A 19,944-nucleotide genomic window follows, 5' to 3' on the forward strand; every position below is an offset into this window, starting at 1 on the left:
CCCCAATAAACTCTTTCCATTTCAGATGAATTTTCCTCCATACTTGAATGGCATCCCAAAAGTAGATGGACAATTATTACTATTACTCTTAACATAATAGTTCTTTTCCTTTGCTTCTTCTTTCTCTCCTTGTGGTTTTCTTTCCTTTTTCTCCTTCTTTTTGACATCTTCTTCTTCCTCTTTCTCTTCCTCCTGACATTATGGGTACGTAAACTTTTTGATCCTGTAAGATCATTATAATAATAGATTATATTTATATTACATTTTTTTTATACAAGGTGTATGTAATTTACAGCATTGTTCCTAAAAAGGACTTTTCCTTCCCTAGAGTCCTATAAACAACAACAAAAAATATTGTCTCAAAATTCTTGATTATTTAACTCACTCTTATGTAGGTGTTTCTACTTTAATGTAAAATGCAAAACATGTTTTAAAAGTCTGTTTAAAATATCTTCCCGCCTTGGCTTTTGAAAACATGCTTTAATCAAATTTTACTTCAGAAGGCTATTTACTTGAGTCAGAGTGAAAAGAATCAAAACTAAAGTTATTTTTTATTATTTATTTTTCTACACATCTCCCATAAAGAATCATGTGGATAGTGAACTATGCTCAATGTGAACTCCAAACTTTTAAAATTGGAATTTATAGACAAGTGGCTGCTTCTTATTATTAAAGTTAAGCAAAAATTGGGCTGAAGTACATATATTTGCAGCTGAATTATATATGGAAAACTGATTAAATTTATTATTCAATTAAAATCTTAATTTTATTCTATAATCCATTTTTAAAAGACTCAAGATCTTTTTAATTCAAATTCATTTCCTGCCTTCTTTCCTCCATCTGAGGTTATAACAAGCCTATTTATATCTTAGGGAAGGAAAACACTCTGCTGGAGGCAGGAAAACTAAGTTAAGAAAGAATAGGAGGAAGTGTGCTGGCCATTTAGCCAAACAATCTTTAATACATTGAGCTTAAAAGCTAGCAGTTTTACTGTACTAACTTGGAGTAAACAAATTGCATTTTTTCTTTCCACATTTCTTAAAGGGATTTAGGTAATAGAGGTGATAAAAGCAATCAAAGAGAAGGAATAAGAGTTTCTAAGTACTTAAACATTTTAGAAAGAACCTTGAACTGAAGAAAACTGCAGGGAAATTGAGGGAGAACACCAAATGACCAAATGACACATTTCCAGATTAAGGTAAGTATGATCTTAGTTTCTTTTTTCTTTGCATGCATTAAGTATCCTGGTCACAAAAAACAAAACAAAACAAAAAAACATGAACTTGGATGGAAGTGAGTCTCTTTCACTAGACTTTGCCTTGTATGAATTATTGAAATGACTTAGAAATAACTTCAGTTCTGTTCACTTCAATTCTAACCATAGGAGATTTCAAAATGAATATATGTTGTTTGCCAGATACCTTAACTAAGATAACTTTATCCGTATAAATTTTTTTTCTCTTAGATTCTAGTGATAGAGTAGATATTATAACTCATTAAATATATTTCTTTCTTGAAGTAGTTTTTTCTCAAATTTGTCTCTTTCCCCATAGAATTGAAAACATCAAGTTTTTAAAGCATTATAATTTTTATTTGGATAAATAAATGTTCAGATGACTATATAATAGATGGATGCAGATGAGCATTTGCTCATGGGCTGTTTTGGTTGGTAATTTAAATTTTATGAAATATTAAATGTTCATGTAGATTAGTAGGCTTATCCTAGTTACCTTTTCCCTTCTCATATGTTCTTCTGGAGATAAAGAGAAACCAGAATTTTTGAAAAGCATATGAAAAATTATGCCAAACACTCTCCAAAAGAAGATAATAAAATGTGACAATTGCTGAAATTGAACTATAAATGTGATTTCAATAAAAGATCATATTTTGGAAGAAGAAGAAAGGTAGAGAAAGAGTAGGTTCAGTTCAAGAACAGTAGATGTTATCCACAAGCACTTAGAAAACTATAAGGGACATTTCCACATTGTTTACACATTCCTCAATATTAAATAAGTATATTAGTTTGTATAATGTCTCATATATCGTATCTGCTCCTGATAATATTAACATTCCCTGCTTTGGAATAACATGATTGATACCAATGTATCAAATGAATAAGGACTTGATAGCTTCTTGTTAATATAGCTTCTTAATGCTGGATAAATGCAAGGAAGAGGAGAAAGAAATGTGTGCATATTGTTCTTTTGGCTTATCCTGGTATGAGACTGGTGTATTTAGAATTTGGTGCACTAAAAACAGCCAAGTTGGAAATCTAAGGGAGGCACAAAACGGGGTTGAGCTAGTCTGCTTTCAATACATGGGATTGACTGTTACTGCCTCTGTCCCTGTCTCAGTTCATCCTTCATATCCACATCTTTCTTTGGCTTAAAAAAAAAAAAAAATCATTGGTCTTCCTTGATTTCTAGAGAGAGCATTTTGTACTATTTTTGTACTATTTGTGTATATCCATAGGTTTGCACTCACATATTTTGTGCATGTTGCAGTTAAGTGAAGTGGCACTTCTTTTTCTATTTCTTCCTCCTGGGCTTCATTAATAATATAAGGAAAAGCTTGTGATTTCTTTGGTAATTATTTTGTTTCCTGCTACTTTCCTGAAGCTATTGTTTTGATTAATTTTATCACTGAACCTCTGGAATTCTGTAAATAAGCCCCCATAGAGCTAGAATATTTTTGCCTTTTATGTTTATTCCCTCAATTTCTTTTTCTTGTCTTACTGTTATAAATAGCAAATACTTCAAGCATTTTTAAAAAAATAGCATAGGTAATGGAAATCCTTTGCTTTGTGTTTGGTCTTAGTGGGAAAGTTTCTGAAATCATTTGGTCTACTACATGCAAAATAATATCCTAAGCCATGGGGCTATGAAAATAAAATGAATAACAATCTCCTCTCAAGGAACTTATGTTCTTGTTGGGGGTGGGGATGGGGATACAATACATTAACAGATAAATGAATGCATGAAATTTTCAGGAGAGCTTCTAGTTTCTTTGTAACTCTTGAAATTGTGACAATTCTATTTCTTTGGAAATAGTAAAGCAATAATTTTTTTTTTCCCTTTGTAGGCTACCATAGTTATTTCCTTAGAAGTTGTGACAAATTTTCAACATTTTACTTTATTAGAGAGGATGAAAATATTACTTAGTTTATAACAAAATATGGAAGAAAAAGGAAAAGGAAATTAGCAGACAAAAATGGGTCTAAAGAAATGTCATGTGATGTTTTAGCATTTCTGGAAAAACAAAACAAAACAAGCTATTATTATGTTACCTTAGAGCCAAGAGTAATTTGGAGTTGATATTCATACTTCCATAAAATGAGATATGAAATAAAGTGATTTATTATAGTATACCGATTCTAATGTTTCAGACATTTGTTTGCAATGGTACTGATTATACTGATGTTCAAAATAATTTTTGGATTTGATGTGTTTGAATGCTTCCTATAAGGTAAAAGCAATTATTTAATGTGGGAAAAATAGTTGAAATTATGAATAAAAGTATATCATGTATAACACATTCTCAGAATACCTTTTGTAATCAATCTTATTCAATATCAGTTTTCTGGACATTCCTAGATTCTTCTGCATGGTTTTACAAACTAATAAATATTACAGAAAAATTTCCTGGGAACTGATTGGTTTAGTTAGTGAAGTTTTTTATATTGTCAAAAAATTAACAACATTGATTTATTGTCTATTATATGCCAGGCACTGCGTTAAGCCTTGGGGCTACAAAGAAAGATAAAAGATAGTCATTGATCTTCAGGAATCTACATTGTCATGGGAATCAGGGTGGGGCAACAACATGTAAACAACTATGTACAAAAAAGGCATATACCAGTTAATTTGAAATAATTAACCAAAGGAAGACATTACAGTTAAATGGATTAGAAAAAGTTTCCTATAAAAGGTGGGACTTTAGTTGAGACTTCAGGGAAACAAGGGAGTTAGAAAGCAGAGATGAAGAGGAAGAAAGTTACAGGCATAAGAGAAAACAGGCAAAAATGATTAGAAGAGGGAGATGTGAGTGTTCAATGCGAGGAAATGAAAGGAGGGGAGAGGAGAGAAAAGAACTGGAAAGGCAGGAAGAGGCCAGGTATTTTGTTGTAGTTGTAAAGTTCGTTTAGTTATGTCCAACTCTTCTAGACTCCATTTAGGGTTTTCTTGGCAAAGATACTGGAGAAGTTTATCATTTCTTTCTCCGTCTCATTTTACAGATAAAGAACTGAAACAAACAGGATTAAGTGACTTTTCTAGGGCTACATAACTAATAAGCATCTGAAGTCAGGTATGGAAGTGTTTTAAAAGCCTAACTGTATTTTATATTTGATCCCGGAAGACAAGAAAGGGAACATTTGTTAAGTGTTTGCTACATGCTAGATGCTGTGCCAGGAAGTCATTGGAACTGATTGATACTTGGAATGACATGATCAAATTTATACTTTTGAAATATCAATTTGACATGAGTGGAGGATAAATCGAAATAGGGAGGGACATGAGAGGCAGGGAGGCTAACCAGTAAGTTACTGCAGTATTCTAGACATGAAGGTCTGAGGGCCTGTTCCAGGGTGGTGACAGTGTTAGGTAACCCTAGGCCATATCACATAATTGCAGAATGTAAAAAATAGGAGAAACCGCATTTAATCACTTCATTTTAAGGATGTGACTTCGAGAAGTTAAGTGACTTGCTTAAGATCTCTTAATCAGTGTCACGGAAGTGATTTAAATCTAAATCTTCAGACTCTCAAGTGTGGTGGTCCAACTCCTCCTATACTATACTGTCTCCATAGACACTATCATTCAATATTTCACTTCACATAATTTATGTTTACTGGTAAAAGCACGTCATCATCCTTTTTATAATTCAGTGCAGAGTAAATAGATGTTTAATAATATGGAATTTGAATCACAAGACATTGTTACAGACCTAGGGGATAGATGGTAAAAAGAACCATAAGTCCCTTTCCTCAATGAGTTTTTCATCTAGTTTTCATTCAGAAAATAGTTCATCTGCATCTGTCTTTCTTCAGTGCTACAACGATGTGTGACTCCCTTAGATTAGTCATTCTATTTAAAGAGATGCTTCTTAGAGAACTTTTACAACTCTTAGTGACCAATCTTCCAAACACAGCTATTTTTGTTATATTTGTTATATTTTTATTATTTTTGTTTTGATTTGTTAAGCATTTACCATTACTAAGCATTGTATTAAATGTTAATGATACAAAAATGCATTAATTTTCCTTTGAGAATCCATATTTTAATGTTGTGATTTTTAAAAATCCATCATAGTGATCTCTGTTAGTTTATTGTCTCTCATTTTAATGAGGCTGGTCCTTAGAGAACAAATGATTCATTGCAGGCCTTGGACTTAGAGCTTCTCAACCTATAAGGACTTGCCAAAGCTTGCCTCATTTGACTTAATTTTTGAGAGCTCCGTATCAATTCCATATCCTGTTGATGCTCAGAGGAGATATAAAAGAAGAGGTGGTGGGCTTTCTCCTTTCCTTTTTATAACCTATGAGTGAGTAGCTCTTCCTGGTTGTCACCAATTTTCAATGCAGCCTCACAGTCATAAGGAACAGTAAAGAATTGTTGAGTCATCTTAAAATCTAAGTCCAGTATTGAGCTTGAGAATATACCAACTTTCATTGCCCCCTTCAGGGTTGTATACTTAGAGATTATAATTAATAATATGTGCTATAAATTGTTCAGAAGAAGGAGAAAACATGGTTGATTGGTGTGATTACAGAACCAATGTGCAATAAAAGATGAGTAAAAGGTAGAAAAAACTAAGAAGGTGGAAGTTTCTTTTCTTTTTTTTTCTTTTTTTTTTTTGTTCTTTATTTCTCCTCTCCCTTTAATAACATTTTATTTTTTCTAATTACATGTAAAGATAGTTTTCAACATTCATTTTTGTAAGAATTTTAGTTCCAAATTATTCTCCCTCCTTTCCCTTCCTTTCCCCAATCCCAAGATAGCAAGCAATCTGATAAAGGATATACATGTACAATCATGTTAAATATTTCCATATTAGTCATATTGTGAAAGAAGAATCAAAAAAGGAAAAAAAAAACACTATGAGAAAGAAAAATAAAAAAGTGAAAATAGTATGTTTTCATTCAGACTCCATAGTTCTTTCTCTGCATATGGATAGCATTTTCCATTAAAGTCTTTTGGAATTGTTTTGAATATCCTGTCAGGTAGCAGTGTGCAGAATGAATTGAAAGGATAAGGTAATAAGTAGCAAGAGTAGCTGGGAGGTTGGAGCATTTATCAAATTATGGCAATGAGGATTTAAATAAGGGTGCAGATAAATTTTTTTTAATTTATTTTTTTTTCTGAGGCTGGGGTTAAGTGACTTGCCCAGGGTCACACAGCTAGGAAGTGTTAGGGTGCAGATAAATATTAATGTAGAAGATGCTACAAAAGAAAAGTAAATAAGACTGATAGACCTTATAGAAAAGTAAATCTCAGTTTAACCCATAAGAAACACAAACAAATAAACAACAACAACAACAACAACAACAACAACAAAAAAAAAAAAAAAAAAAAACACCTTCTTAACAACCAGAACTGATCAAAAATGGAACTGCCTTCAGAGATGAAAACTCCCCATCATTGAAAAGTCTTTATGCTGAGGTTGGATGACTATATTTTATTCAGGGAATTTTTTTATTTTTTTTTAAGGGTGCTGAGTAAGATGAAAGAATAAAAATTGATTCTATGCTTTGGAGTTAGGAATAAAAATGAGAAGATATATTGCTTTCAAGGAAAAATAATAAGTTCAGTTTTGATTTGAGTATAACAGGTAATCATCTAAGAGAGAATGCCCTTTAGGCAGTTAAAAATGTAAAACTGAAGTACAGGATAAACATTAACAATAGGAATATAAATTCAGAAATTAACCATTTATTAAGATTTTAAAGGGTTCCAATTTCTTATTGTTATTTGCATAAAATGTAGCCATATTTGGAGCAGGAAAGGTGAAAATCAATGTAGTATAGAAAACATCGAAAGAGAAGTTCAAGAATTAGTAGACCAACCAGGATAATATGATGTATCATGGAAAGCAAGAGAAGAAAAAAAATTCAAGAAAGTGAAAAGGGATGGGATGATGGCACTCAACATCAAATACTATGGAGAGGATAAAGAAGGTGAGGAATGAGAGATCAGAGATTCTAAGGCAAAATGTTAGTATAAAGTATTTTATATCAGTGATAATATAAGTGAAGAAGACATATGGGGGGCATGAATAAGCTACAACATATTTCCAATTAACAATTTCTTGAGAGATATCAGAGAAATATATTCCTGTCAGGTAGTCATGTGGCAAGGGCAAGGGAAAGAGACAGGTTGGGAATTTTACTGGCATCCAAACAATGTTAAAAGAATTTAAGGAAGATTTCCAGCATTTTTGGTAATCCTAATTTTACACAATCCTAATTTTTACACAATCCTAACTTTTACACAAACAACATGGAAAATGACCAGAGTAGTCATTGACCCCATGAACTGGGATCAGTAAGATATGACTACCCACACTTTTTGGCTGCATGATTCTGGGCATGTCACCTGTTTCATTTTCTCATATGTAAAATGGGAATAATAATAATACCTATCCCAAAGGTTTGTTGTGAGAATAAAATGAGATGATATAGTTAAAGTATTTTGCGAGATTTATACATTTTACTTAATATTTAATATTACTTAACATAAATAGCATTAAATATTTTTATTATTTATGGAAGAACAAAGGCTATCCAAAATTAGGGGCTATAAATTGATTGTGATATATACTATAAGTGAGAATACCCACATCAAGTTATCAGAATAAGAATATAAATGGCAAGAGGTAGCCATGTGGAGCCCTCACCAAAACATAGGGTTCAGGGTAACTAACAACTTTGTAGTGTGATATGGAACATAGGGTCTATATTATACCACAAATTATCTGTATAACTTTGGATCATCACTTAACCTCTCTGAGCCTTAATTTCTTTCCCTGTAGTAGTAGGATGGATCAATCTCTGAAGTTCCTCTAGCTCCAAAATTCTGTGGATGAATGTATTTATCATAAAATGTCCCAAAAGCTTCTCTATTATAATATTTAAAACAGAATCCTGAAGCCATTGTAGCCTAGAGCTGGCCTAGAATTTAGAATTTAGGGAGCAACTAGGTGGCATAGTGGATAGAGCTAGTGCTCTATCCAGGTGCTCAGGAAGACCTGAGTTCAAATCTGACCTCAGACACTTAGCACTTCCTAGCTGTGTGACCCTGGGCAAGTCACTTAACCCCCAATTGCCTCGGTGGGGGGGATAATTTAGAATTTAGTCAGCCTTTGCCAGAAGCAATTCTAGAATGAAAATGAAATGAGAAATCACTATATATATATATATATATATATATATATATATATATATATATATATATATAGTCAGATATCCATGTATGCATATCAGTCCTTAAGCACTAAGAAGCAGTAGGATATATTGAATGAAGAGTCAGAGAGAACTGGGTTTTAAAATCCATTACTAACTCTGGGACCCCTCAACAATTCATTTAGCTTTTCAATCTTCCAGACAAATTTTTAAAACTAAAAATTGCATTAGTGAGAGTTAAGCTAGAAAGGGAATTATAGAGCTGTGTTGGTAAAATATGTATGTGTCTCTTCACTTGGATGAACAGGTAGTTCATAGAAATAGAATCAACATATTAGCTATTAGATACTTTGCCACAAGAGAATGTTAACACTTCAAAAGATACACACACAGTGTAGAGATAGTACCTGATTTGGTATTAGAATTAATGTGATTCAGATGCTTACTAACTGTGTGACTTGGAAAAATTACTTAGCTTCTTTGTGCCTCAGTTTCCTCATCAGTGAAAGTGCTATGTAAATGCTATCTATTGTTATTATGATATATAATTTTTTCAGTGTGATTATTCCTTTATGAACACACATTGAAACTTCCTCAGGCTTCGAAAGATGATCTCCAAGAATTATTATGGGCAAGAAAGCTGTGCAATGGATAAAAAGCTGGACCTGGCATCTGGAAGGCCTGAGTTCAGATAAAGTCTCAGGCACTTAATAGTTGTGTAACCCTGGCAAGTTCCATAACCTTTCAGCTACAATTTCCTCATCTATAAAACAGGAATAATAGTATCTACATTCTAGGAGTTTTGTGAGGATAAATTGAGATACTTCTAGTTCTTTTTAAATCTTCAAAATGCTATACAAATATTATCATCATCATTAACATCATCATTATTTATTATCTGCTGGTCATGCTTTTGGTGTTGAACCTCTCTGAAGTTATACAAGCTTGTCCTTGGATAATTCTCTATGCCCCCATTCAAAGTCTTTTCAACTTGCATTCCATTGGTAAAGCCTTCAAGAATATGAGGCAACTTCCATACTATAATGAGGGATTACAAAAAGACTTTTGAAAATACATTAATTATTCATATACACATTGCAGATGTTCATTATTCATGAATATATGCATATATATTGTGAATGTATGTCTTTATGAGTGGACCTATTATTTCATCAGTGTAGAGAATTCCTGGTGAGGAACTTACCCTTTCAATGTATGTTGTCACCTAATTTAATGCTCAAGACCAAGAGGTTTAATCTCTATAAAGACGCAGTGACATTTAGAAACTACTTACTTCTCTTTCATACTACAAAACTCTCATCCCCTTTCCCTTTCCTTTAGTTTCAGAAGATAAGGTAGCTAAGGTTTATTATTATTATTATTACTGTTGTTGTTATTGCTATAAAGGATTTTATTTATAATAGCATCCTTTGTGCCACAAATGCTATGATGTAGAAAAAAAAAAAAAAAGATTAGGGTAGGGTTTAAATAGAATTTCAAAAATATGCTCATGTCAATTTTAGAAACAATTATAAATTTGAATATGCTATGAACTCTTAAAATCTCTTAAATTAACTATTATTTAATCATTCTGATTATACATGAATACAATGATTGAAAATGGCGGATGTAAGAATAAAGACCATGAGTTGGGGAATTTAATGCTTTTGAAAGTAAGGCCAGACTACAGCTGTAATATGATATATCATATTCTTTAGTAAATACTTTGTCACTTAACATCCAATACCATTGGTAGCTATAATTTTTAGCCTTGCTAAAACTACTTACTCTCTCTACTTGTACCCTTGCTCCCATGTTTTCTAGTCCAATTGGGAACTTAGTTCATTCTATCATTATTACACATACATGCATATCTTTGTTCTCCCTTAATTCTCTTCCAGTTTTTCATTTTCTCCTTTGCTGATCTTTTTCTTTCTCCTGCCTTCTAAATGTAAGTGTTCCCAAAGACTTTTTCCTTAGCCCTGTTCTCTTTTTCCACTCTCTCCTTCTGTAATCTTATCTACTTTCAAGGTTTTCCAATATCACCTCTATGCAGATGACTCCCAAGTCTATATATCCACACTAGAATCTCCTCTGACTACTAGTTTCTAACTGCTCTTCTGAGCACATCTATCAACATTTCATTGGCATCTCACGATTCAACATGTACATATCTCATCCCTCTTATCAATTTTCTTTTTTCTTTTAATTCTCCAAATCTGCTAATTTTAATTTTTCTCTCTTCTCCAACCATCACATGTTAAAAATCCATGGGTCCTGTCAATTATACTATCATAATAGCTCTCAAATCTATTTCCTCTCATCTAATGAAACTATAGCCACATCTTGATTAATATGAATGCAGAATTCCTTGAAATAGTTTTATATATATATAAATATATATATATATATATATATATATATATATAAATTCATATTATTCAAAGTTTTATTTATATACAATTGCCAATTGGTTCAATCTCAATGGAAAACTACAGTTCAAACTTATAACAAAGACACTTGTAATTAAACATGGCTAAATCTGTTCAAGGTTTTTCTTTACCTTTTTCCTACCTTCTTGTTTCTAGCCTCTTCTCTTCCATCTCCACCTAGCTTCTGAAATCATCTTTTAGTCTGATTAAGTCTCTATCCTGTTTTTGAAATCTACAGTGACTTCTCACAGTTGAAAGGATAAAATAGGTAGCATCCCTATCTCTGCAATTTGGCTCCAACCTACTGTATTATTTTTATTTGATTCTTCTTCACTTCATTCTCCAGAATCATTTGCTCTTTTCAGTCTCCAAAAGCATACCCTCCTTTTACATTTCTAACCATAGAAATCCTCTTCCTTCTAGACTTATCTCCTGTCATTTCCTCTGTGAAGTCTATCTAAATCTCCCTGAAGAAAGAGATCTCCCCTTTCTTATCTATCTTCCGGCATGTTATCTGCCTCTCATTCACCTTTATCTCATTCTTACTTGTAATCCAAACTTCTCTCTCAGCTTAAGTTGTATTCTTCCAAAATGTAGGAACTTTTTACTTTTTATTTTTTGAACACTAGTGCCTATGGGGCACAATGCCTTGACCATGTCTCTGACTCAGTAACTATGTTCATAAATTGAAATGACATGTCTTCCTGATGAATGTTCTTTCTATCCCTTTCGTTTGTTCCTAAATATTCCAATTAGAGAATGTTACCTAGAGCATAGATTCTATAGGGAAGAAATGGCTCAATTTTTCTTTTTGTATTCCCAAAGTCCAGTATAGTATCTGGCTTAATAATGCTTATAAAACTGAACTAAATTGCTATGGCCAATGATTGGAAGACAATAGGGTCGAGATTCAATATATTAGCAATTGTAAAGAAATAAGAAAAAGGTACAGTTTGGGATTTTGTGCTAATAATTTTGTGTAAGGGGGAGGAGGGCAAAGAGTCACTAAAGTTGCTTTTCCATCTTGTCTTTTTCATTTCTCAATTTATTTTTTTTTAATTCAAGGGATAAAAATGTACCAACAAAACCATAATAATTCTTTTCCCTCTGTGGGAGCACTCATATAGTCAGATGGCAAACAATGGGAGAGCAGAGAATAAGAAGTTAGGTTTTTTTTTCAGCAATTCTTAGATTGATCCCAGAATTTAGCATCCTTACTCCTTTGGCATTTATTTGGTGTATTTTATAATATGTTTTATATTGATAAATGTTAATTTTATTTATATAATATTTATATTTTTATATATTAGTATAATATGTATTTAATATTTTTGTATTTAATTTATTTATTTAAATTAATAAATTTATTTAATTAATTTAAATTTAAATTAAATTAAATTAAATACGTATTTAATATAATATGTATTATATTTATATATAGTATGTTTTATAAAGTTATTTTATTGGATAAACAGTTTGGATAGTGATTGTACTAAAGGAGTTCTGAAAATGAATTTCTTGAGACTCATGTGTACCCTAAAATTGGTTTCACCTGAATGGAGATCAATAAAAGTTACATTACAGATAAAGAATCTATTAATCAGCAAAAGTTCATTAAGTGCCTACATGTCAAGCACTGTGCTAAGTACTAGAGTTACAAAAGTAAAAAATGAAATAGTCACTACCCTCAAGAAATTTATATTCTATTTATGAAAATGATGTGTGCAGATAAATACAAATATACATAATATACACATACATATATGAATATATATACACATATACATATGCGAACACACATATATTTCAGCATAACTTTGAAGTATGGGGGGAAATGGGGCAAAAGAAAATCATGTAGGAAGTGGTACATGATTTGAGTTTTGAAGGAAACTAAGATTCATAAGCAGAAGACAAAAGAGTATATTCCAGGAATGGACCTCAGCTCCTTCAAAAGCAGGGAGAAAGCAGATAAGAGTGTCACGTATGAGAAGCAATAGGCAGAGCAGTTTAGCTGAACTATTTATTATTTAATAGCTAATATTCAAAGAGTGCATTGTGGAATTAAAAGCTTTCCACATACCATTTTTTTCATTTGATCTTCACAATAACCCAAAAAATTAGATATTATTAATCTTATTTTGCTTAGGAAGAAATTTAGACTAAGAGAGATTGAATGACTTGCCTGTGTTCACACAATAATGTGTCTGAAGCAGAATTAGAAGCCAGAGCTTTTTGACTTCCAGTTCAGCACTGCAATCTCTATGCCATGCAATTGATCTATTTTAGACCTTAGCTTAAGCTTCCATTAATTAAAATGACTGGTGAAACATAAATAATTTGAATGAGATTCATTTTGTTCCCAGCTGTCTTCAAAGTATTATTATCAACTGTTCATATTAAAGACTTTCATTAGCAGAATTCCTTCTTCTTTTCCAAATGTTTTCCCAATTGCTTTCATGTAATTGTTACAAAATATATGATTTATTATTGAATCAAATGTGGAAAGCCAAACTCCAGTGGGTGCTCTAATTTCTTGCTGAGGTGGCTGACAATAATACTCTTGTGCTAATGTTGCCCCTAATAAATCATCTTCTGCATCTTTGCCCAACAAAACACTATATCCTGTTTGTGACAGAATAATTCGTTGTAATGGAAAAGATTATGATGGTTCTAGCAAGTCCTATGACTTCACTGTATCCACGAGCAACAGGAAACAAAGAGAGACTTTTTTTCATGTAATTGTTTTAATAATAATCTACAATTGGAGGAAATGAATGGCAGAAAACAATTATGGGCAGACAAGATGGTCAGTAAATAAGATTGGGAAATGCAATTGAGCTGGCCTCAGCTTTATTCATTCAAAGGTTTTAGAGCATTCCCCAGATATAGTTGTTTTGGTCTTAATCTCTTTCTAAATCACTATTGTTCTCACCAAGCAGTTGAACCATTCTTTGTTGGCAGGGAGGGATGTTTCCCCAATATGTTTTTAGTTTGCTCACATCACTATACTGCATTAGGAATTTGAAATTGAACTTTTTGTTTATGGTATTTATTATTGACTTTAAAGGTCATCAAACAGTCTTTTCCATGCACAATACTGAAAATAGCATGGCATTTTGCTGTATCCTTTTCTTGGACCGTTAAACAGTCTACTATTGGATTAAAGCATTAAATCATTTGAAAAGATGGACTTTATCCTCCCTCCTTTTTAACTGTGTTCATGTTTCTGTTATCTGGGAAATTATTCTTTCATTCCTTATGATATCAGCAGCCAATTAAAAAGCATTGAAAGCTAGGAGTTAAGAAAAACTTCTCAAGTTGGCAGAGGACTTGAAGAATCTTTCCACTGACTATGTCTGTGACCTTGAGCAAGTCAATCTTTTGATCTATAAATAAGGAAGTTAGACTAAACAATCCCTACAATTCTTTATGATTCCACAAACATCAAATTTTCTTCCTGAATAATAGGTATAATTAGTGAAAATAGACCAAAAAAATAATGAACACATTATAAATGGGAATGTAAGTGAGATATAGCATAATATAGAAATGTTCACAAAGGTACCTAGGCATGGTTTCCTATAAAAAATTGTACTGTGCTTACCTAATTTTTCACTAAATGATGTATTCAGTTAAATTTATATATATATATATATGCTCAAGTTTTGCCTCTTAAATATGCTGACTCTTTGACTCTGGGTATACAGAAAAGCAGGGTCTTCTTGGGCAGCAGAACACATGCTTCCACATTTAAGTAACTTCAAGATGATTTGAAGAAGGATAGCTATTGGAATGGGGAGATTTCAGATGGGCTTCATGGAGGAGATCACTCCTTAGTGTGCTTTGAAGGAAGACAAAGCCAAGGAATCTTGTCATAATGGGGCTTGAGGCTTAATGAGACACAAAAGCTTGTTTTAAACCCAATCTAGACAACTTTGTTCCCATAGGTAATGTAGAAATCAACAGGAATGGACTCATTTAGAATTCTTTTGTCAGGTGAAACAGACACCTCAATGCTACCTCAAATTGCATTTGCAATGTCACTTTGCCCTGTTTTCTCATTTGGGAGTGAATTGTGTAGCAAATATCAAATATTGACTCCAATTCTGTGTTGTACTGGTATTTGCTTTCATGGCACCCTACAATAAACTGAACTAGCATTATAGATCTCTGAGTTGTGAAAGAGCAGAGCATAGGAGATATTGAATAGAGTAGCTAGAATGCAGATTTATGCCAGGAAGATTCAAGTTCAAATTTCCCTCTTAGACATTTACTAATCTCTGTGAGCCTAAGTTTTCTCACCTTTAAAATGAGGATAATAATTGCACCTCCCTATATGGTTGTTATGAGATAAAGGGCTTTTAGTAATCTTCCCTAGTTCTTTTATTTTGCATTAGTTATCTGAGTCCTTAATTAAAATAAAATGTAAATATCTTGAAGGTAGGGATCATCTTCCTTATTGTAAATTGCTGTGTGTGTGTGTGTGTGTGTGTGTGTGTGTGTGTGTGTGTGTGTGTGTGCCCCATAGTTTACCACAATATAGAACATTGTAGGTGTCTAACACAACATATGCTGAGTTGGACTGAAATAATGTGTGTAAAACAGCTTTGTTGCTATTATTGAAAACATTGACTAGTAAGTGCCAGGACTAAGACTTCAGAAACCAAGAGTGAAGATTAGGCAAATGTCCAAGTTGTTTGGACAGCCAAGTTGTTAGACCCATCAAGATTATTATTTGTATGAGCTGTTTAGGCTAAAAACAAAGATTCCCCCAAAAAAGATTTTTTAAAATCTGGAGCTATTTCTGGGTCCCATTAACTGCTTAGTTCATCTTGTAAAAAAAAAAAAAAAATGAACAAATTACTTTGTGTTTTTTTTATATACACTTGTATATATGCAGAGGCAGCTACGTCGCTCATGTCTCAGTAGAGTGCTGAACCTGGAGTCAAGAAAACAGGAATTCAAATCTGGTCTTTACTCATCAATCTGACATTTACTAGTTGTGTGATCCTGGCAAGTCACTCAACTCACTTGACTCAGTTTTCTTATATAAAATGTAAAATAAGTTGGAAACGGAAATGGAAAAACCACTGCAGTATCTTTGCCACTCCCATATCTTTTGGAGTAAGATGGTCCCCCAGGATCACAAAGCTTCAAACACAACTGAATGTAAAACAACAAATTAAGTATATGCATATTACTTATATAATAAGTATATGTCCTGAAGTTCATCAAAGAGATGATGTTTTCTTTTTTCTCTTGTGTCTTCTGTGCCAACAAAATACTAGGTGTGGGCATTTAATAAATTCTTGTTGAATGATAGATTGAACATTTGGCTATAGATTTGCCCTGATGTTTTTAGCTGGGGTCTCAGCATTGGTATATATAGTCTGTCAAACACCTTAAATGAGTTTTCAGAAAACAGCAAATGGCCTCAGTATCAGAGGAATGTAGATTTAGAGCTAGAACGATTCCTCTCTTCTGACACTCTCATTTGACACTGGAGGAAATAGAATCAGAGAGGTTCAGCATTTTCTTGCTCATGATTACACAGGCATTACATGGTAGTATCAGAATTTGAACCTAGATTCTCCAATTCCAAATCTAAAACTCCTTCTGCAAGCTCTTAAAATTTATGATTAAAGAAATATTGAATCTTGAATAGCATGGTACCTTCTCCCCCTTAAACCTAATCCCTCTCCCCGCCAAAAATCTTTAGCATTGTGACTTTTTTGCTTATGTCACTCATGCTAGACTGAACATTCTGCATTGTCTTCTGTGTAAGAAGCATGCTACAATGATCTTCTATGACTCTTCTGCCCTGGGGCCTCTCATGCAGATCAGATGGGAATGGTGAAGCTTGCCCTATGAACTACCAAATGCTGTTCTATAAAAAGAGGGGCAGTGGAATTGGACAAGACCAAAATACACGGGAGGCTCAATTTGCCATGGTCCAACAACTTGACCCTCTGAGTGTTTGGGGCCTAGAAATATTAACCCCTGCAGTCATTTTAAAAGAGTTGAGACTAATTGGAATGACCACTTTTTCCAGAACTTCTTCCCCCTTTTTGTGTTACTGGTTTTGGAAATAGTCTCATGGGGTCTGAGCATAAAATTATATTGAAAGCAGTAAGAAAATTATAATATAAGAATAACAGCTGAATAAATTGAAGATTCAAAGAATGAAAATGTAACCAGTCTTCCCTATGCCTTCTTCACAAATAGAATGTATTCTGTTTGTTTGGAACTCAGAACTCATTCTTCCACAGAAATGTTGTTAAAGAATGGTGGTTAAATTCCTACTTTAAGGTATATTCTCAGAATGCTTTAATATTGCTGAAATACTACATATTTCCAAAGAACAATAGGAGAAAACAATAAACATAGAAGAAACAAGAAAAGAAATTAGGGAGAGAATATCAGAAATTGAAAAGGGAGACCATATTTTTCTTACTTTGGATATGATGAATATTTGCAAATCAGATAGTTGTAATCCAAGGACAAGAAGCACCCTTTTACTGGCTTCGAAATCCAGCCTAGGTTTTGATATTAAGTGTTGCTCTTCCTTCTCTTCTCTCCCCTCTATGAAACTAACCTCTCTACCTTTGATCTTCTCTTTCCTCTGAAAACTTATTCCTTTAATAATCCATACTCTCTCTGAACAATCAATCTACTAGATTTTAAGTGCCTACCTTATTTCTGGCACTGGGTTAAGTGCTGAACTATCAAGATCAAAATGGAATAGTACTTAACCTCAAAAGCTTACATTACTGGGAAGATGTTTTAGCATCTTCAGTCTTTCCATTTCTAATGGCTCTTTTCCTTCTTTCATTATATACTGTTTTTCATCACAAATACATTATATATATTAATCCATATATATATATATATTTGTATATACTATATATATATGTATATATATATACATATATATATATATATATATACATCATTCATCAAAGCATCATGTGACCCTTCCGCACCATTTGGCATCTCTCTTTTTCTTCTTTCATTTTCAAAAATTGACAAACTTTTCAAATAGGTTTTGTATGAAGTCTATCTCAGCTTTTTCACTATTCATTCTATAATAACCTCTTAGGATCTCACTTCTTTTTCCTCTGATCTTCTGAAAATCCATTTCTTAATTCATGAATCATCAAATCCACTAGCCATTTTCCTTTGTTTTCTTTGTTTTGATTCTTTTAACCACTTAAATAACCGGCTCTCTTGCCTTTCATCTCTATTGCCAGATCTTTATCCCTACCTCAGACCTCTTTTTCTGATCTCTAGTTCCATTATACCTCCAGCCTTCACTAGTGACTGAGCCTTTGTTCCATGGTACTGAAATTTGGAAGGTGCTGATAGCTGATAGATTCAGCTCAGAACCTAGTTATTGAGAATTTTTTCAGGCCTGTGATTTCATTAGTGTAAGTATGCTTACTAATGCAGATCAATGATTACTTTAACATTTTCTATCTTAGAGCATGAATTACCCAGTGTTAACATTCTAATAAATGTCACATATCAAAACCAGGACTTAAATCCATTTTTTCTTCAAATCTAAAGCCAACTATACACTTATACTATGCTACCTCTCTATCAAGAATAATTAGTGAAAATAAGAATCCATCATATGGTATACTTTCTTTGCACTCTTTCCTTTAATACATCTTTTTTTCCCACTGTGGATTTACACCCATAGGATTTTTCCTCTTCTCTGGCCTTACCCTGTCAAGGTATATGTTTCTGAGGGTGAGACTTGTAATATCCTATGTTAGCATAGTATTGTGTCTTGATCTAGGATACTCTGCCAGGATATGGGAATGGAAAAGCAAATGATAGAACTGATTGATGGTTGGAATTGACATGATAGACATAAGAATAAGAAAAGCCAGGATATTAATGGCAGTTTTGATGAAAGAGATGACTATATGATCCTTGAATTGCAGCATTGGTCTCATCATTGTAAATTTGGTTATACTATTCTACTCCACCCACTTAGAGAGCCCTCCTGCTTCCTAGGCCAACTTCATTCAGTTCAAAACTCATATTGATAATCCATTGAATTCTATACATTCTCCTTTAACAATATCCATTTGTTAAATGTTAGCTTGTAAAAATCATAGAAATATAAAGGAACAACTAACATTTTTATATTCTTTAAGCTTTACAAAGTGTTTAAGTTTTCTTATTTGGTCCTCTTAATGATCTTATCAAGTAGGTGCTTTCATAATATTTTACAAATGAGGAAAAGTGAGGCAGACATATTTCAGCAACTCTTCTAAGTTACACAGCTAAGAAGTGTCTCTAACTATATTTGAACTTACATCTTCTTGACATTGGTCCTGAAACTTTTTCTACTGGATCATCTAGCTAATTATAGATTTAGAATTGAGAGGGAACTCAGAGATCATTTAGTCCAATGCTCTCCCCTTCCTTTTTTAATATTAGAAAACTGGGGTTCAGAGAAATAAGTGGTTTATTTGAGTTCAATTTTTCAAAGATAGTAAATTGTTACTGTAGGTTTCCTGACTCTAAATCAATGCTTTTCCCACTATAGCACATGACTTGGATTGTAGCTCTTAAACACTTGAAAAAGGAATGTGAAACTCCACTCTAGAGACAATAAGAAGCTCCAGAAAGGTCTTAAGTAGATAAGGAAGAATATGACCAAAGCTCTGTGTTAAGAGTGTTGAATCTAATGGGTGAAGGCTAAGTTGTGGGGCAGAAATAAGAAAGGTGAGAATATTTTTTGGTAGGCTATTTGTGTAGTCCAAGTGGGTCATCATGGTGATGTGTATGTATTTGGGTAGATCTGGTTCCCATCTTCTCCCTATCCTAATTAATGTAAACATAGAAAGTAATGGGACAGAAATAATGAGGCAGTGATATGTTAAACTAAGGTAAAAATGATTCTATACCTTGTTATCTTTCCCCAAAGTATGAAGAAGTATCCCCAGGTAGAATGAGAGGACCAGCTTCCTAATGGTTGGCCAAACATTGACCATTTCCCTGGAAAGCTTAGCTCTAGTGTGTCTTTCCTAGGTTATTACACATCATCCTGTTTTCATGTATAACATCAGCCAAAAACACCTTTTTTGCTCCTTATATATA

General features: G+C 32.9%; 1 protein-coding gene across 2 annotated transcripts in view; it reads left to right on the forward strand.

The window, feature by feature from the left end:
* Positions 1-936: 936 nt before the first annotated feature.
* The window catches only part of RASGRP3 (RAS guanyl releasing protein 3), a 136,666-nt gene continuing 117,658 nt past the window's right edge, over positions 937-19,944 (forward strand). For both annotated transcript variants that reach the window (XM_074288164.1, XM_074288161.1), the window contains exon 1: positions 937-1,198. The gene's annotated coding sequence lies outside the window, so the exon portion shown is untranslated. The remainder of the gene's footprint in view (positions 1,199-19,944) is intronic.

The sequence above is a fragment of the Sminthopsis crassicaudata genome, chromosome 2, assembly GCF_048593235.1.
Source record: "Sminthopsis crassicaudata isolate SCR6 chromosome 2, ASM4859323v1, whole genome shotgun sequence".
In the NCBI taxonomy this organism is placed as follows: domain Eukaryota; kingdom Metazoa; phylum Chordata; class Mammalia; order Dasyuromorphia; family Dasyuridae; genus Sminthopsis; species Sminthopsis crassicaudata.